This window comes from Lissotriton helveticus, chromosome 3_1, assembly GCF_964261635.1.
Source record: "Lissotriton helveticus chromosome 3_1, aLisHel1.1, whole genome shotgun sequence".
Lineage (NCBI taxonomy): Eukaryota > Metazoa > Chordata > Amphibia > Caudata > Salamandridae > Lissotriton > Lissotriton helveticus.
The window spans coordinates 1,098,741,845-1,098,762,307 of NC_136061.1; the positions used below are offsets into that span (position 1 = coordinate 1,098,741,845).

The 20,463-nt window shown below is 43.9% G+C and overlaps 1 protein-coding gene across 1 annotated transcript in view; it reads left to right on the forward strand.

The window, feature by feature from the left end:
- The window catches only part of PLA2R1 (phospholipase A2 receptor 1), a 974,624-nt gene that overhangs the window by 58,588 nt on the left and 895,573 nt on the right, over window positions 1-20,463 (forward strand). The window lies entirely within an intron of this gene.

The window sequence follows — 20,463 nt, forward strand, 5'->3', positions numbered from 1 at the left end:
CACAACTAGGCTTAGCAAACGTAATGTATACACTATCCGGTGAACAATAAATACGCGCATGGAAATGTTTGAGTAAGTCTAGTCCCAGCAGATAGGACAATTTTACGCAAGCAGAAATGGCATGTTGGCAGTAAACGGACCAATAGTAAGATCCAGGGGTTTAGACACAGGACTAAGAATCGGCTTGCCAGCAAAGCCTACAGATACATTATTATAGCCAGACGAGGGAGTCCCAGGGATCTGTTGTTGGGAAAGTGCACTCCTTGTAGCCCCAGTATCTACCAGGATTTGCTGCAGGGTCCCCAATATTTCAGCAGTAGCATATGCGCCTGTCTGATCTACCAGTATAGAAACTGATCCCTCTCCTCGTCCTACGCTGTCCTAGTTAAAAGACATGCCGTGGATTCTGAAGTACTAAAATCGTCCGCATAATAATTTTTTGTCGGGTAGTATTAGCAAAGTAATTTTGTCTATCACTAACAGAGGGACACTGCAATGGACCCCTTGTCATTCTCCTCCCCATTCCTCTACCTTTCTGACAAAGTACTGGGCAGTGATATCGCCAATGTCCTTCTTGTTTACAATATGCACATTGGTTTTGCCCTAATGGTTCAGACGTCGGGGGATCTTGCCTAAACCTCCTCGGGGGGGCAGGGGGGTCAGTCTGGAAAACCCCTCGACCCCTACCTCTCCATGATCCATAGACCTGCTTAAACAATATTTTAGTTTTCAATTCCTTGATTTTACTTTCTTATCTCGTTCATCATTAATTTGGCCTTCATAATACTGGGCCATATTCAAAATTTTAGGCGGAGTGGAAGTAGGCCATGTACTCTCAGCCGCTCGTAACTCCTGCGAGTAATCTGGTAACAAGTTTTCCTACAAATTTATCAATGAATAAATGTTTACCTGTATTCGAAGCTGTATCTTGCCCACTATAATCATGAAAAATCCCCTCAAACCCTGTGAAAAATTCGGAAACTGACTCATCTTTCTGCTGTTTACAAGCTGCAAATTTTGCCCATGATATTTTCTTTGGGGGCACTACTTCCATCATATAAGTAACTATATGATTTGGTAGATCTAATATAACCTGTGGTGGTTTCTCCCCTGGTTTCCTATCAACATCAGCTGATTCCAGCTGTAACCAAGTACCTCCAAAGGTTGCATGGTCCTGCTTACGGACCATACGCCAAAGGTTGGGGGGCAATATAAGCCCACAAAACATGTCAATATCTGCTAAAGTCATCACACAAGAAGTCAATGCAGCATCCAGTGCTTCATAAAATGCTCTAGGATTCTTTCTGGGATTAGGTAAAGAAGCTTTAAGGGTCAACACGTCCGATCGTTTCCAAGGTGAATAGACCCATTGGAACTGAAACCGGGCCGCATTAGCACCCTGACCATCTCCTCTAGCCTGCTGAAACACCGGGCCATTTCTCGCATGGAGAGGATTTTCTTTGAAGCTAACATGAACCTCTTGAGCTCACGTTTATGAGACAAAATATCTGTTACTGCTTGTTGTAAGAGAAATGCAGTCAACGTGCCTTCGTTCAACCTTTTCGATATCCTACTTAAAATTCTAGGGGCCTCCTCATTAACAATAGATCTCCAGTCTTCAATCATCACATTTGCCATTTCCCCTACAATATATTGTTGAATCCTTTGTGAGTATTGAGACGGGGACTCGGAGACCTCATCCTCACGTGTTTCATTATCCCGAACCTAATCATGTGCCCAAGTCATTAATATTGCTTTATCATTTTCTGTAAGGGCAGATCCATGCCGCTGTGTTTTAGTTTTAGGTGTAAGTACAGGGTTAGTAACCTTACTGTCTAGTACAGGAATGGTGGCAGAAGCAGTAGGTAATGGGGGATACAGAGTGGCAGAGTGGAGTTGCAGAGGAGGTGCTGTCGGAGCCACATTATTCCCATTAGGATTTGCCGCATAAGGAGGCGGGATGGTCGACACAGTAAGTCTTCAAGTTCCGAATCATCATCATCTAAATCCTGATTAACCTTCCCATCTTTAGCCGCATATGTCTTTTGCATTTGAAGTTTAACTTATCTATCTTCACTTTCTACATTTTCCTCTTGTTCTTTTAATCTTATCTCTTTTATTTTCTGTAAAATTGTCTGTTTCTTCCTCTCCTTCTCCTCTTTAATTTGCCTTTGCCTTTGTTTAATTTGTTTTTTCCATAATCCTAAGGCATCAAACATACTCGGTCTACTCTTTCTTTTAAAAAGTTGTTCTTCTACATATTGCAATTTATTCAAATCAAAGGTACCATTAAGTGGCCACTGTAAATTACTATCTGCCTTCATATATTTGTACCATAATGCGCTAAAGAGTATGGAAGAAATACTGTGTTTAATATACATTTCATAATTATGAGTTCCTTCTATAGGTGCTGCCTGTCTTTCTTCCAATATTCTATTCTTGTTGCAACAACAACACAATGCACAAAGTCTACTAAAAACAGGTATGTTTACCAATTTCTTCTTAACAGTATTGTTAAGAGACTCCTATACCAAGAAATTAGAACATTTTCTCACATTACCTGTCTAAAACATTTGCAAATGCTTCTTTAAACCAAAGCCAAAAAGACAACCATTTCCATCCTACCTGATCGTGATTCTCCAACTCCCACTTGCCGATCCTCAGATCAATAGATCACCTCCAAAATGCCAACCGAAGATCCCCAGTTGAGACACATAGCCGCCATGAAGGTCAGGTCAATAAGCTGAAAATCACCTTGGCCGCGAGAGCTAGTCTCCGTTTCCAGGGGCCCCCTCACGTTTCTGTCCTGTTGAAACAACCTCCTTCTGCTCCAGCCACAGTCATCAATGGGACCCCACGTTGCAGCGCCAATTGAAGAAGTGAGATTTTTATCTGTCTCACTGGTACAGGGACACCCTTAGTCTACGGGTTCACAAAATGAGAATCGACACTGGAATGGAACAAAACACAAGTTGTATTACATTTCATGAGAGGGCTCCTCATACACATACTGCAAGTGTCTGAGAGGGAACTGACTTGCATGGTTTCCAACCTGGTATTTTTACAAATTTGGTACAGTAATACAAGCACTAAAACCCCTTTGTCATTATTACATAATGCTTACACAACCCCTTACACAACCCCTTTGTATGATACTTACATGCTGAACTGTTAAATCCTGATAAACCCCCTCCCATGTCACTTTCATAGATAGGCAGGGGTGGGTACTGGCATTGGTGGGCTTCTAGATAGGAACATCTGCGTGCTTGGGGCCTTTCGGCAGGGCAGGGCCTCTACACTGGCACATAAGTATTATCAGCACAACCAGCTTTTAGTGAATATGTTACTTCTGACTTCGCAAAAAGTCCCCACAGAAACACAAAATGGGTCTGGTAGACAAAATGGCTGAAAGTGGACGCTAAGTTAACAGAATAAATTTTTTACCGTTTAACAATACAGGCAAGTGACAAAGAGCTGACATTCTTCTTGGAGCTTTTAAAAAGATTGAAGATGTAAACATGTAAACCGAGAACACTCTGCACAGTGGCCAGCCCTACCTTAAACCCAACTTGAACAAATGCTTGGTGTGCAGTGGAGGCAAATTTTCCTCCTGATAAGCCTACTGATGCACACATCAACAACAGATGTGAAAAGCATCCTCCTGAAATGAGGTCCATTGCTCTAAACGAAAATGACTATCCTATGTACCGTGACTTCCGTGACAAAAAAGCCTCCCTAGACACCACTTTGCCACTGACCCTGTAAATAAGTTGAGGACATCAACACTGGAACCACCAAGGTCCGCCATATTCATGGACAGCGGTACACATCTCCATCAGTAATTCATTGCATTTCCATATCCAATAAAGCTATTCAGACCTATATTGTAAAATATGTCTATCATGTGATTAACTGTTGTGCAGGTGCAAAACAAAAGTGCAAACATTCAAAAGTTAAAGTGCCTGTCAATTACTCACAACAGCCATGTTTTACTTGCATTCGTAGTCTTTCTCAAGGTCTCATGACCTTCTTTCATCTGTCTCATAAATACAAACTGCTGCCATCCCATGCATATCAGATATTCAGTTTGGAAAATGCTCATCTGTTAATTTTGAAGTAAAAAGGCTCTCATTTCGCCAATTCTTGATACTACAATTCCCAGAATACACCCTCACTATATATCGCGTTTCAAATAATACTTTGCTTCTGGTGACATTAAATCATGGCTGAAAAATAATAAACACTCAAAATGTTGAATTAATGAATGTTCACCTGAAATTTCAATTTTAATTAACGCTGTGTTGATATCATCAATGGAATTTAGTCCCTCCTAATCAAAGTGGGCTACAAATAGCATGATACTATTGAGAGCCATAACAACAATGGATGTCTCAAACACCATATTAGCAACATATTATTCATGTGACATTATTAACACATAAAATAGAAAAAGATATGAAAGTATCACCATCTAAATGAATAATGTGATTAATTAACCCCATATTTTACACTCTCCTTATGTTCATCAAGAAAGTAGCGTAATCATTCATCTATTTGAAACCGTTTGGTTATAGAATTGAAACCATTCAGGTGATTTTAGATGCTCATTGTCTAATTTTCAGTTCACAATTCCATCCCCTGGGATGCTTATTTTGGCTACTGCCACCTGCAAAACCCTAGTTGGGAATGATCAGTATTATGGCTTTCCTTGATGTGAATTGCAATTGGATATATTTCATCTACTCTTTTGAACATACTGTTATGTTATGCATTCCTAAACCATAACTGACTGATTCACCGCCCACACAAATCAGGGTGCATAGACTTTGCAATATGTATACAATGTACAAGCACCTACAATTAAGGAACAACTGATCTCAAATATTTTACCACTGCTCCCTGTTATTTGCCTGCATTCATAAAAGAGCAAGCAAATACATATTGCAGTTTTCAGGCAAAGTACCATTGTAACTTAGCCATGTTTTTGGAGTTGTCAGGAGTTTACATAAGCTCCTAGTTAGTCTGCCCCTTAAGGTTTCTGCTCTTAGTAAACTGATTTACGTGATGAGAGAAAAGTTGTTTCTCCAAGTCGAATTCATAGATATTTCTATTTTTTATCTTTAGTATAGATACCTTTTTCCAAGGTACTTTACAAAACAAAACATCGAACAGTACAATACACAAGGGGAAAATTGGTGTCAATAAAGGTAATTCAAGGATATGCTTATTCTGATACAGTCAGCATATGCATGTGTTTCTTCAGTACTTTTTTAACAACTGAAAAAGTAGAGGCAGAACAGACTGAAATCAGAAGGCTGTTCAACGAGGAGGGAGAAGTGTGAAGGAACAATAGCGTGAGGAGGCACATTTAGGTTGGTAAACAAAAGAAATTGAGAGCCAGAAGGAAGGGAATGGGTTGAGAGTTATGGAGGTGGTGAAGAACACAAATATGGTGAGATAAGTAAGCATAGGCGTCTATAGATGATAAAAAGCTATGGAATCTAAACTGATATGTATGATGCAATACTCAAAGTTGAGTTTGAGGTTGAGGGGAAATATGAGCACAATAGTCAAAAGAGAAAAGAAGATACTGCAGGAATTTGAAGTAAATTAAGCAAATATGTTGGAATGACAATGTATACTGAGTAACAATATTTGATAAGACAAAAAAGCAAACACTGAAGCAGTAATGTGACTAAGGAAATGGGTGGGAAAAGATTTGATTTTAAGAACATGATAGAGATGAAAGCTGCAATTCTTGGCAACTAAAGAAAATTGTTCATAAAAAGTCAGTGAAGAATCAAAGATGATTCCAAGATTCCTAGTTAAAGAAGAACATGGGAGAGAAAATGAGCAAACATAGTTCAGAGGAATAGATATAGCCGAGGCAGGTAAAAAGATAATCTTAATTTTCTTAGTGGTCCTATTTAGGAAATGCAACAACACCCAATTTTCAAGAGTGGACATGCAAGCAGTGATCTGGTTATGAAAAGAACCAATAAAAGAGGAACATGAGAAATAGATTTGTGAGCCATCAGCATACACTTCCTACTTAAATTAAAAGGAAGACATAATAGAAGCAAAGGAATAGTATACAAAGAAAGACAACAATAGACCAAGAACTGAGTATGGAGCACCACTTTAAAGAATAGGAGAAGAAGAAAATACTGCCCCTTTCCAGGAACTGGAAGAGGAGCAATGAGAAAGATAAGAACAGAACCATTTAAGAACAATACCCGAGTGTCCAAAACACTTACCACTGTGTTAAAAGCAGCTGAAAGGCAAAGACAGATGAGAATAGCAGATTGTTTATTGTGTTGTGTGTGAACTAGAGCACTAGACGCAAAGACCAGTGCATACTCAGGGGTATACTCACAAGAACGTGTGCTAAACGTCACCAAAGAATGCTGACGCACCTTTACACATTGCAGCCTTTCGCGGGAAAATAACCCTGTGTTAACGTGGAATTCACAACACGGCATTACCATGCCATAGTCCGCCAAAAATGCAGCCAATGTCCGCGATACAACCACCACGACAGAGATAAAAACACAAACCCCAACGCGTAAAAAGACACAATGTGCCCAAACGCGATAAGAAAACCGTGACAACCAGCGAGAGGCCAGCAATCCCCATGCTTAATGTGGGAAAAAGCAAAAGAACAGTATACGGAAAATGCCACTAAAAAACTACGTCAACTGCGTGGTACCACGGATGCACCCTGACCCAATGCAGAGGACAACATGAACCCCACAATCCCCACGGAGGAACACCCATGAATACAGAGCCAGAGAAGAGGACGAGTAAGACGGGGTACAGTCACCAGGAAAGCCCGACTATCGCCACGGATGAGCCATAACACCACCACCAACTGTACGTCACCTCCAACGTGTCATTGGCATCAAATAGCAAAAAACACAGTTGATGGACAGAATGTAGAACAATGTCATACATTCACCCCAGTACAAGGATCTGGGCCTAAATCCATCGTTTTTTTGCACTCCACACCACCCTGGGTTAGACACTGGCTATATGCAAATCAGCTCTGACCCTGTGCCTCATGGGAACAGTCCAGTCCGAACTACCAAGCCATGTCTTTCCCTGACCGGAATCAAGCATCCAAGGACCGGTTTCTGGCTATCAGCCTTCATCAGCCTGGATAGCTTGACTCCTGTGGTGTGGAGAGCCTGGGACTCACGTCAACAAATAGGCTAAGATGGCACACCACCTCGGACCATGTGAATGCCGTCGTATGGCAGAGGAGGACAATGGAAGGGCACAGGAGGCCCTGGACTGATGTGAATGGCAAAAATAAGGAGAAACTTGCTGCCAACACGGAAGCAGCAATGCACCCCGGAGGAGAGGGGCCAGCAAAACAGCAGGCGCTGAATGACATGGAGAAGATGGTGGGCACAGTCACCAGGCGGTAGACGGTGACAGGAGTCGGGGATCCGGACACTGTCCAACATGACCCGACACCACATCAACAGGGTGGGCACCGACCAGGGAGTGGGTGGACGTGGGAAGATGGGCACAATGGCACACATGCACAATTAAGCAGAGCACACTGCGCACCCACAATGACTCAGGATCATGTACCTAATCCCACAGGAACACTTCAGCACACACACAAACACCAAGTAGTCCCACGCACACCATGTGCCCAAAGGGGCACCCACACAACACATCAACAAGCATGCAACCAACACATGACATGTGCGAAACACAGCAAACATGCATATACGTCAGCCACACTGACAATGCAAGAGACAACACATGATGAGTAGCATGGCTGCAGTCCAATCACCATGACAATCTACACAGCACGACACTGAGGTGGCTGAGTGTGAACCACAACCGGAATGAGCAGGTCACACTCAGACACAACCACATGCACAAACAACCCCGGACGTCAGTGACACATCTGTGGAAAAACCATGCCCAAGAGTCACAACTCGACAAAGAGCACAAGTTACCCAAGTCTGCAACATCTCAGCACCGTGGAAGCACAGAACTGACAGGCACACCACCTGAAAGGGACCAGTGGCAGACAAATCAGAGCCGCAGGAGCGAATCAACCACGTGCAGAATACGCACATAAGTATAAGTGCACCTCGACATTGACAACATCCCGGTACAAACAGCAACACCTCCACAACAGAACATAGGACACAACTGGTGCCGCAAATGTGCACAACATGGCAAATCACATCTGGTACAGCAGGAAACTGTGACATGACAATGTACAAGTACAACCTGTAACCTGCAAATATGTTTTATTCACTGTGTTTTTGGGCATTTTGTACTGTACCATGATTGCCAGGGACGGCCACAATGTCACGTGCTCATGAAAAGTAATTGTCAATAATGGTGTTCCTGCGGGCCATTCCTGCCGCAGCTGCAGTGGAATGTGGGCCACCTGCCCCATCATCCCCTTCATCATCCGTTACTTCTGGAACTGGGATCCATGGGGCATTGGTGGTACACAGATGTTGTGCAATACACAACATGCAACGATGTCCGGGCTGTACAGGAGCTTTCTACTTGTGCCGTCAAGGCACCTGAAACGTGACTTCAACATGCAAAATGTGTGTTCACCGATGCCCCTGGTGCATATGTGAGCTGCATTGTGCTGCCTCTGGGTGGGTGTGCTCAGGTCTTGGAGGAGTGTCAAGTTGAAACAGACATGGGAGTTTGCCTCTTACTCTGGTTCCCACACACCCCAACCACGAAGGTTACCAGTAAATTCATCGACCTGGGGCTGATCCTGGCCAAGAGGGAGCTCACCCTCCACTGGAAATCTAGGGGGGGACCCGGCTTCCTGAGGTGGCGGGGTTGTTTCCAGCAGTGGGCGTCCAGTGAAGGGACCCTCCGCTTACAATTGGCAACCCGCGCAGCTAATGATAGAGCACTAGAACAGCCAGGGCATGGTGCGCGTTAGTGGCAGAGTTGCAATCAGCATCGGAGGTTGCGGAGGATAGTGAGGAGGAAGCGCGAGCGAGCCATGGGGAGGAGATGGCAGCGGGGAGAGCGGGGACACCTCAGTGAGACACTGCGAGCTGGGATTGAGACCCGGCTGGCATTTCAGGAACTAGACCATCACAGCCGGGGTTATGGGGCCGGGATGGGGTTGCATGTGTGGACTTGCAGGGAGTTTGGAATTCGTCCGGGTGGGGGATCCGCAGCTTGAGTACTGAAGGGAGATATCTGCACTTTCATGCTGGGTTATGTTGCACCAAGGGATCGACGATTGAGGCACACTGACTTGGGGGGGCGGGGGTAGAGTGGGTGGGGGTGAGGGAGAAGTTAGGGTATTTATATGTGGGGCGCAATGATTGAGACACTGATTTGCAATATGTACTATGGGAGCCAGCAATCATTTGTTTGTTTGTCCGTTGAGGTGGAAAATCAATAACATTTTGTTGCAAAAAAAAAAAATCCTGGTGTCACTAAAAGATTTTTTTGTATCTATGAATAAAAATACAACAAATCCTTTTGAAAATTCTAATGGCTTTTGTAGTCAAGATTTGCCTCCAATCACTCTCAGCTAATGAGATAAAAATGCAAAAAACACAAAATAGCCTGTGGTCATTGCAAACGGGTATCTAAATATATGAAAGCTAATATACCAACTAGCATAGGCTGTAATCAACAAAAACCAATATCTGGTAATTATATTACAAGTCTGAGCAAGATAACTAAGATAAACAAGATAAGGGGAGAGGAGATGGCCTAACGGCAGGCGGTTGACCTTAAATCTGAGGAACTGAGTTTGTGTCTCGGCAAAGATGCGCAACATCCTGTGATTCTGGGCAAATCACAATGGGCCATATGTAGGTAATCTCTATTTACCGATTCTTAAATACCGAATTTTACCGATTCGGTATTTAAAAATCGGTAAATAGTATGTAGGTAAAAATTCGGTAAATTTTACTGAATCGGTAATATTCGGTATTTAAGATTCGGTATTTACCGATTTGGTAATTCCCATTCATTCCTATGGGCCTGGAGGCCCATAGGAATGAATGGGAAGCCATTCACCATTACCGATTCGGTAAATACCAAATCGGTAATAGGGGGAACATATTCAAGGGTGGCATGGTGTCACATTGACACCCTGTTGCACCCCTGAATCGTGCATTTGTGCCCTAAGGGCATGTATGTCTGCCACATGGCACTTTTAAAAAAGCACAAAATTGCTTTTTTAAAGGTTTTCGATATTTACAATCAACTTGTAGTTGGTGGTAAATAACGAATACTTAAATCAAAAATGGACTCACTTGAGTGCTCCCTACATAGGATTTTAGGATTCTGTAATTTACCGAATCCGTAAATTACCGAATCGGTAAGTTACCGGATCCTAACATCAAGCCACCTACATTACCAGTCGGTAACGGCAAATTTCCCGATTTTCGGCCGTTACCGACCGGTATTAAGCTACCTACATATGGCCCTTAATCTCCCCATGCCTAACAAAAAATGAATGTGTCCTCATGTAACGCAACTGGTGCACGTGTGAAGTACTCTCATATGGGATACCTTCGGGTCAAGTTTGCCCTATATAAAACTCTGTTAACATAACATAATAAATCAACTGCATTAGATAGTAACATGGTTGTGAAATTGTGTTCCAACTCTGAAATCTAGAAATGCTTCCCACCCTATTTAAGCAGACAAAGTTTAAAAAGCTTAGCAAAAATTTGTTGAACCATAAAACCAGTATAGTAATGAATAATATAATTTCAAACCCCAAAAGTTTTTTCCCACCATTTTAGGGACTTAAAAGGGCTAAACTTGGCCATTTGACCTTGATTTCAACTAGTGCTGTTGATAGCAAAGCATCTGTTCAAGACAAGTCTGCTGCAGAAAAGTTGAGCTTAGCTGCTTCTTCAACTCAAGCTAGAAAAACAAAAATCTTTTCAAACGGATTCTGTTAAAACTATACCAGTAACAGGGTGTAAGGTTAATGATGATTCTAATTTTCTTTTTTTTTTGTTTAAATATCTTTATTATTTTTCTTACATTTTGTAACAATCTGAAATTATTTGAGGCTTCATACCTGTAAATGCAAATCTACAATTAAATTATACTTGTCTTTGTCGTGACGTGTTACATGAAAAGGAATACAATACACGGTAATGCATACTTGTCACTACAGGCGGCCTATGCTTACAAAACGGGGCATGCTACTTCATGTTCATACTGTTGCATTTTAGTTCCCAAGCCGGAAATAATAACGCCTGTGTGTATGTAACCATGACTAGGTAAGCCAAACAGTTGTTCCTCGGGGCGTATAGCATAATAGTATGTGGGAGGAATAAATGAGTATCGATTCCCATATGCCAGTGGGAACTTATGCAGAGCGATAACAAAATAAAATCCATTAAAGTATGGACCAATGAGACATATGTTATCTGAACTACAAACCAACAACAAAACGGAAAAAAAATCAAAAAAACTGCCATCGAATATGAACAGAGAAAATGTGTATAGCATTCAGGGCACGCAACTGTGCACATTTTACATGCTATTAAGGTGGCACGCCAGGGTGACATTAAGACTCATGAAGGTTTCAGATAGCGCTGCTATTCAATCAGTTGGTCAGGGGCTAAGGGAGACTCCCAGCGGCCGACTTGGGCTGAAGACACGCTACATCAGAGGTCGCAGTTCTGACTATGATTATCTTGTGGTGCATGGCTGGGGACCTTCAGTGACTGGGTTATACATCCATGGGTGGGGTACTAGCGTTATCCCTGTCTCTTCTATTCACAGAGCCCGTCACTGGGGGCACTGAGTTTCCACCTCATGTGAATAATTCCTTCGCTACGATCAACCCCAGGTCTCGAAATCGTGACGTGACTTTATTCCTCTTGGACCGGGCATAGAGTCCCAGTATTAAAACTTCCCATGTATGTGGCAGGGACGTGTCTGTACAAGCGCCGTGGCTACTTCTTCAGCGCTACATTACTTTTCCGTCCAAGGTTGGCCCCTGTCCGTTTCACAGCGCATACGAAGACTTAGCATCAGTTTCAGTGTGTGTGTGAGTAGAGCTGTCACTAGCCAATGTACTATATGCGATCGCGCACCCATTACATGTAAGTACTGTATTAGCAGATGTGTTGGCAGCTCAATCATCAGATCCCCCCCCAGGAGGTCGAAAGGGTCCTTATGAAGGAGGCATGCAATAAAAAAAATTGCTCTATCGGTAAGCCACTATCTCCGACCAGTACATCAAAAGTAAGTAGTGCACCGTCCGTGTATAGGTCGCCCAGGGTGTCTATGCCCTCTGCATGCCAATATGTGAGAGCTTCCTCGGATGTACCCGTCCTCCCTCTGGTCGTCCCGACGAGCGGCAGTATCGGAGCATATGGAATTACTGTACGAGTAAGGTGAAGGCTCCTTCTATAGCACTTATGTGCCAGTTTCAAATGCGATTGGGATGGCTGTGGGGACTTAGCAACCAGATGGAAAAGATGATAAATCTGGCATTGGGTCCAGACTTAGGTCGCCGTGTCCTCCAGACTCTTACAACTTAGCCACTTTGTCACCCATTGTAACTGAGCTGCTATATAGTACAGCTCCATATTAGGGACAGCTAATCCACCCTGACTGGCGGGGTGTAAAGTTTCCACAAAGCAACCCAGGGCCTGCCTTTGTTCCAGATTAGGTAACGGAACATCCGTTCCAGTTCACTGAAGATCTTGGTTGGAACATAGATTGGGAGGTTTGAGAAATAATATAGCAGTTTTGGAAGGACAATCATCTTGATCAAGGTAATGCGGCACATAACATTTAGTGGGAGTGACTTCTAGAACTGTACTTGGGCCCTGACAGCCGAGATCGCTCTTGTTAAATTACCTTCCAGTAAATCATCAGGCGTCCGGTATATGAAGACGCCAAGGTAGTGAAACGTGGTGGAGTACCACGGGAAAGGAGAGTCACGAGGAGAACGTCTGCTTCCACCGTGCCTGCGCTGAAGCGATAAACCCCCGACTTAGCCCAGTTAACCCGAAGACCTGATGCTTCCTCAAAGGCCCTAAGTGTTTCCCCTATGGACGCAGGGATGTCACTAATGTTACGGACATACAATATCAAATCATCGGCATACAGGGAAACGGCGTGCATCCCATCTCCCAACTGGATTCTCCACGTCTCACTATTATTGCGAAGCAGCATCGCCAATGGTTCGGTTGCTAGGGAAAAGAGTAACAGGGGTAGGGGGCAACCCTGGTGCGCCCCCCACCTTACTCTAATGGGGTCTGAGATAAACCTGCCGGTCCTAGCCGGAACAATGGGCTTTTGGTATAGTAACTGAACCATGCTCATATAATGGTCCCCTGGGTTGTATTTACGGAGGACTGCCCTTTGATAGGGCCAGGAGAGACACCAACAGGGCTTCGTTCTGTGTGTCGGTAAGTGTAGATTCATCCACCGCTGTCTAATACACTTTCAACAGCTGCGGTACCAGTATATGCGCATATGCCTTGTAAAATTCAGACGGTAGCCCATCAGACCCTGGCGATTTCCAGTTGGACAGTGAAAATATGCAGTCCCGGACTTCCTCCACGCCGAATGCGCAGCATAATTAAGACAGCACAACCGCTCTAATAGCTGAGCATGTTCCGCCCTGTGACGTTTGTGGCGACTCGGGGACCCCTCAGTTGTCGCCTGTTCGCTGGATGCTAGCCTCTTTTCTAAAATGGTGAGGTCTTTCTCCAGCTGCACTCTTATGCCTGCTTGTGTCCCCAAACAATGCCCCCTCACAATTACCTTCAGAGTGTCCCACTCCAACAGTGGTGACGAGGCTGTGCTGACATTTTCATCAAAGTATTGTGCTACAGTGGTAGCCAATAAGTCACGGAAGGGCGCATCCAGAAGAACATCTGGCTGGAGGAACCAGATGGGGAATGGCGCACCTCCCCCTCCCACTCCAGCTCCACCACATGCAGATTATGATCTGAGTGCGTCCGCCCCATATAGAGTGATCCAGAGATACAGGGTAAAAGATCATTAGACACCATAAAGCAGTCAAGGCGTACATGGAGGCCATACGCCCGAGTAATAGGAGTATCCTCTATCTTGCGGGTTTCTATGTCACCATGCAGCCAACAAGTACCATTACGTAGCCCAGTTATGTAACGCTTTCATGGCAGTGTGCATGGCCATGCCAGGCAGGGGGAAAGGAGCAATCCAACGAGACATATAGTACACTATTATAGTCATCGCCTAATATCATGGGGACATTGTGCGAAGTGGCCAGTTTGAGGGAGACTAGTTCTAGATAGGCTGCTTGCTCAGTGTTAGGTGCATATAGAGATGCAAGAATCACCGGCTTAACATCCAGAACACCCTTAACTATGACGTACCTGCCCTCTGCGTCTATGAATGAGTACACCACCGTGAAGGGGGTTACTGGTTTCACCCATAACAAAACCCCTCACGCGTATGTGAGTAGCTCGTAGCACATAGCCGTCCCCTCCAGCGCCTGTGTAATCGTGCCACTTCTGGTTTGTGCAAGTGTGTCTCCTGAAGGAGTGCTATTTGTATGTGGTGGCGCTTCAGGTATGAGAAAATGAGATATCGGCGTGACAGGTTATGCATACCACGTATATTCCAGGTTCCTATCTTCACGGGCGCCATATCACAAGAGAGTCAGTAGCGTGTAAGGCCTCACTAGGCCGAGGGATGGGGGAGCCAGTAAAGCGTGCGCGAGGGTAAGTGTAGAGTCTCCACCCCCGTGCCAGCCAACATCGCAGTTGGCGTACCTTAGTGTATAAGCGATGGCATAAAAAACAATCAAATTATATGCAATGAAAAATACCAAAAGGGCGAGTATGCAACAGGCAACCACCCAAACGTGAAGCAAAAGAGGCATATACCTAACGTCTGTGAAAGACTAGCATGCACGGCAAACTGTGGTGCTTCAATAGTTGGGGATTAGTCTCCTACAGCTACCTTTTGCACTGACCAGGCGCATGTTTGAGGGGATCGTTTCCTTATGCCTATGGGCATGGCTCCAACCCCCCACCCACAGCCAAAGCGCTAATACCACAGTACAATCCCGGCAACAGAAGCCAGGTAATACAACATGCAATTTTAAGTGCAAGGTCCCGTATACATTAATAATGATTCTAATAATTAAGGAACTGTTTCGTTGGTAAATTATTTTAAATGTGGCCATAAATTACAAGGAGAAGTTGACAGTATTTTACCATTGTGAAAGCCCTTCATCAGCCAGTGCACTAGGTTTAGGCTACTGTTCAGTCACTAGATGTAAAACTGAAGACAGCTTGAAACATTCAGGCAGTCACCAGGTCAAAAACGATGAGAATGTAAATTGCATTGAGGTCTCCTCTGCTTCTACACTTTCAGACAACGTACATGGAAACAGCCCTTTGGGGAGAGGATATAGCCTTATGGCTAGAGTGGTCGACCTTGAAGCTAGCGAACTGGGTTTGAGTCACGGCAACAACGCTCAACATCCTCTGATTCTGGGCAAATCATTTAATCTTCCCATGCCTAACAAAAAAATTAATGTGTCCATCTGTAACAAAACTGGTGCTCTTGTAAAACGCTCTGATACCTGACATCTTTCGGTCTATTTCGCGCTATATAAAACTCTAAAGATAAGATAAGATGAGAACATAAATAGAATTAGATACCCTGGTTTATCTCTGTTAAAAAGGCTTGTCAAACACTATGGGGTCGATTCCGATCCGGTAAAAAGCGCTCCGATTAGCTGTACGGAGCCTTTTTCCCGTACGAATCGTACACCTACAACGTCCCCGTACGAACTAGCAAGTACGATCCTAACCCAAAGCGCCACTCCGTACGACTCGTACCAAACACCGTACAAATAAAAAGTACATACGGATTCACTCCGGCCGACGCTGTACGCCACGTCCGTACGTAAATTGGCAGCCATTTCCGAACCAGGAAGTACGATCCGTGTTGACGACACTCCGTACGACCCTTTTTCTACGGGAGCTGAAAACAGCCGTAAAAGCAGAGTTTGCGCCGAAACAGGTACGGAACGGCCCCCCGGGTACGGCTCGTACCCCCCATGATCACAGGGGTACGCACCGTACCCCTGCGATCATGGGGTGTACGAGCCGTACCCCCATTGTACAATCGGTGTACATGCCTACCCCCGTTTTACGATCGGTGTACATGCCGTACCCCCATTGTACGATCGGTGTACGTGCCGTACCCCATTGTACGATGGGTGTACGTGCCGTACCCCATTGTACGATGGGTGTACGAGCCGTACCCCATTGTACGATCGGGGTACGAGCCGTACCCCATTGTACGATCGGTGTACGTGCCGTACCCCATTGTACGATCGGTGTACGAGCCGTACCCCATTGTACGATCGGTGTATGGCTCGTACACCGATCTACAATGGGGTACGGCTCGTACACCGATCGTACAATGGGGTATGGCACGTACACCGATCGTACAATGGGGTACGGCTCGTACACCGATCGTACAATGGGGTACGGCTCGTACACCGATCGTACAATGGGGTATGGCACGTACACCGATGGTACAATGGGGTACGGCTCGTACACCGATCGCACAATGGGGTACGGCACGTGAACCGATCGTACAATGGGGTACGGCCCGTATACCGATCGTACAATGGGGGTACGGCTCGTACACCCATCGTACAATGGGGTACGGCACGTACACCCGTCATACAATGGAGTACGGCTCATACACCCCATGATCGCAGGGGTACGGTGCGTACCCCTGCAATCATGGGGGGTACGGACCGTACGGTGTGTATATATTTGTGTGCTTTTCCGTACGACTCGCCCTTACCTGACGTGGACCGTACGAATTGTGTCCTCATACTCCGGTCCGGATCATACTCATCGCTTCGTACGGCATGTGTACGAGTCGTACGGTATGTGTACGAGTCGTACGGTTCACAGTTTCAGCCTTGCAGTACGTACGGATCGCGACGATTCGGACGGATTCACGGAATGCGGATCGTACTTGGCGACTCGGACGGACGGGTACGATTCGTACGGAGAGGGCTCCGGATACAAATCGTACGGACGTTTTTTTTCCCGAATCGGAATCGACCCCTATGTGTCACTAGAACTATCGTAAAATAGTATTTGTGCAGAAGGAGTGTCCGTTATAAAGTTATTAATTTATTTGAATCACAGTACTTTAAAGTGACCAATATACTCTCACTCTTCACTTTTTAGGGCTGGGGGCTGGGTGTAGGCGGGTGGGAGGGTTGCGCAGGGGTCTAGGTTTAGGGCTCCGGTCTGGGTCCCGGTTCATTTTTAAGGGCTGAGGTCCGGGGAGTTGCGTTGGGGTCTGGAAAAAACCATTACCATGCATATACCTTTAACATACATGCCTTTACAATGAAAATTGCTGTAAAGGCATGCATGGTAAAGGCTATGCATGGTAATGCCATTCACGTTGTAACAGCTGTATTGTAACGGCATGCGTTACAACATAATGTGTGGTTACGTAATACAACCTCTAAATTAACGTGAGTGCAAGTCCATTGTAGCTATGACATAGAGCAGGCAGGATTAACTTAATGCAATATTTATAGTATTTATGCATCAGTAAAACAGTAATACAATCGAAATGCAAAACAATAAAAATCTCAAACCAAATTAGAACAATAGGGTAAAATGTAATAAACTCAATGACACCAAAATGACAAAAATCCAAAAAGGGGAACCACAGATAGATATTTGTAAAGGTTTAAGTAGAAATATGTCCAAAAAAATAACCAATTATAATAATGGTCGCTGTAGACTGGAACCTATGCGCTATTTGAGGCTGACTACGATGGAGCATGGGTCAATTACACTAACTAGATTTACCATGCATTCTGGTCAAAGAGTTTACCTTCTGACAGTCCTTTAAGCCCCAATCCACTGCAGGAGTACACTTCTAAAGGTGATACTTAAAGACTTAAAGGGTGTCAGAAGGAGGCTTACAGCAGGGTCCAGTCCAGGTACAGTTGCTACTGGTCAGCTTGGCAGTTGCAGGGAATGCCTCTTGTAGCATGCTGTATCCCTATAGTTTGAACAGGAGGTTTCAGCTTTGTGACTCTTGGAGTCCACTTCTTTGTCCTGGGTTCAAAAGGGTGAAGGCCAAGTCCTTCAGACCTCCTCTCAGGTCACAGGCAGCAGGCCCATTTCTGTTCTTCCTCAGGTCTAGCAGTGTACTGAAGTGGATGCCTGGAGGCGCTACATTTAATTTTAGCACTACTAGTGGGTGTGAATGCGTCTTGAACATGCCCTAATCGGTGGGCTAACAGTTACCGGGGCAAACCCTACCCATTTAGGGCATTTTCAATATGGCAAAAGACTTCAGCCGCACTAAACTTGGGCTTTGTGGGCTGGTGATATGTGTGGGGAGTGAACTATGGCAATCCTATTGCCACAACAGGTGCTGCAGTCCACTAGTGACATTTGGGCTTCCAGGCCCTTGGTATTTTTTCGTCCATATACTGGGGACATGTTGACAAGTTAAATATACCAATTAAGAGTAGGCAAATTCGACCATGTTAAAAGGGGGAGCACAGGAACTTTACTACTGGTTAGCAGGGGTAAAGTGCACAAAGTTCTAAAGCCACCAAAAAATACAGGGTCTAAAAAAGGGCGAAAAATCTGGGTTGATCATACAGCAAAGACTGATTTCCTACAGAGACATTCTGTCTGTTATTAATGACATCTGCCCTCTCCATGCAGTTCATAAAAACATACATTAGTCTGATGAGGTTTGGTGTTTGCGGGGCCAAACTCTCACTCAATTAAAAATATGGGAATATTTGTTTTCTGGAAACTAAAACAAAAATTGTGTGAGATTTTCTTTTTTGAAAAGAGTGACAACAGTTGGGAAACGGGGGAGGTGGAATGCTGTGTTGTGCAGCCAGTACTTCCTTATCATTTTTCAGTGACATTCATATATGTAACTTATTAGTTTGTTTGCCGAAGGGCTAGACTTTGCGGGGTGACAGGATACTGTGCAGGAAAGGCTCCTTTGTAGCAAAGGTTTGTAGAATATTTGGAATAGCTATAAATGGTGAATATATTAGTAAGACAATGAGATATAAATACCTTTGAGATGAACAACATATCAGACCTGCTGTACTGAGCACATACTTTCCCACAAGACAAACGTCAGGCACACAGTAATAAAATTACAAATATGCACAACATTACAGTTTTCAAATCTATACAAAACCCCCAAGAAAGCCTAATAAGATTAGCATGTTGCAAATCTTCTACCCCCATGAGCCATGGTTTATTTAAGTAGGTCACCATCACCAAAACCCTGGCCTATTATTACTTTTACTATAGCCTTAACACCAAAACCAATATAACATATATGCCAGAAGCCATCATGCATTTAGTTATAAAATTACAAATATCTTCAAAATTACAGTTTGCAAAGCAAAAAACAACCCCTTTCAAGAGGGCTAAACCAGCATTATCACAATAAAATCTTCTGTTTCCCAGGCTTTGCCACAGTGAATGACAAACACCAAAACCCTTGCCTACTGCCGTAATCTGTGAGATTTCATTTAATACAATTCAGCCTATAACACAGCATGTTAACATTCCTATTGGCTTTAACAAATACTTTTCAAAATGAATAAGTCTAGCATACTGCCTTTGTTACAACTTTTACTAGTGACCCAAACAGGCCTGGTGTTGAAAAGAGGGTTTTCCAGGAAAGAAGTGAAGTAGGCTTTAAATCAGTTGTAGAAGAGGTTTTTTCATTTTAAGTGGACTGTTTCAAGTAGCTCACCCAGCCAACTGACAAAAACCCTTCAGATCCAAACACATAGCACAAGCTGTATTCCAAACACTCAATTCTATTCCAGAACTCCACTACATCAGAGACTGGGTTAATAAATAAATAAAGATAAACATAAGAAATAAAGTTAAACAGCACCTTACAACATATCTCCCTCCTTAAAGGAACAAGAAAAACAAACCACAGATAAAAAGAACTATACAAGAATCATGTGGCAAAATCCTGCAGATATGCAGAACTACGAACAATTCTAGAAGATTTCCTCCTAGCTAATATTTCTTCATTGGGAGACACATTAGAAGAACTAGCTAACATTTCTTCATTGGGAGACACATTAGAAGAACTATAAGGAAAAGACCCTTTATCCAACACAGGAACCATCTCCCCTTTGTATAAAGCAACTCGATTCAGATTCCAAATCCTGTGATCTGAGGTTTTCACAGCATGTTTAAACACTTTAATGACCTTACACGGTTTAGAGAATTTAGAACCTGAAACACAAAAAACAGGTCTCTTAATTAAAACAAAGTCACCAATACGAATCTTGGTAGCTTTTACAGCATGTTTAGAATCAAAATAATTTTTACTCTTCAAACATTTTAAATCTTCTTCCACCTTCCAAGAATCCAAATCCAGAATATCCCCCCCCCCCTGAGAAAG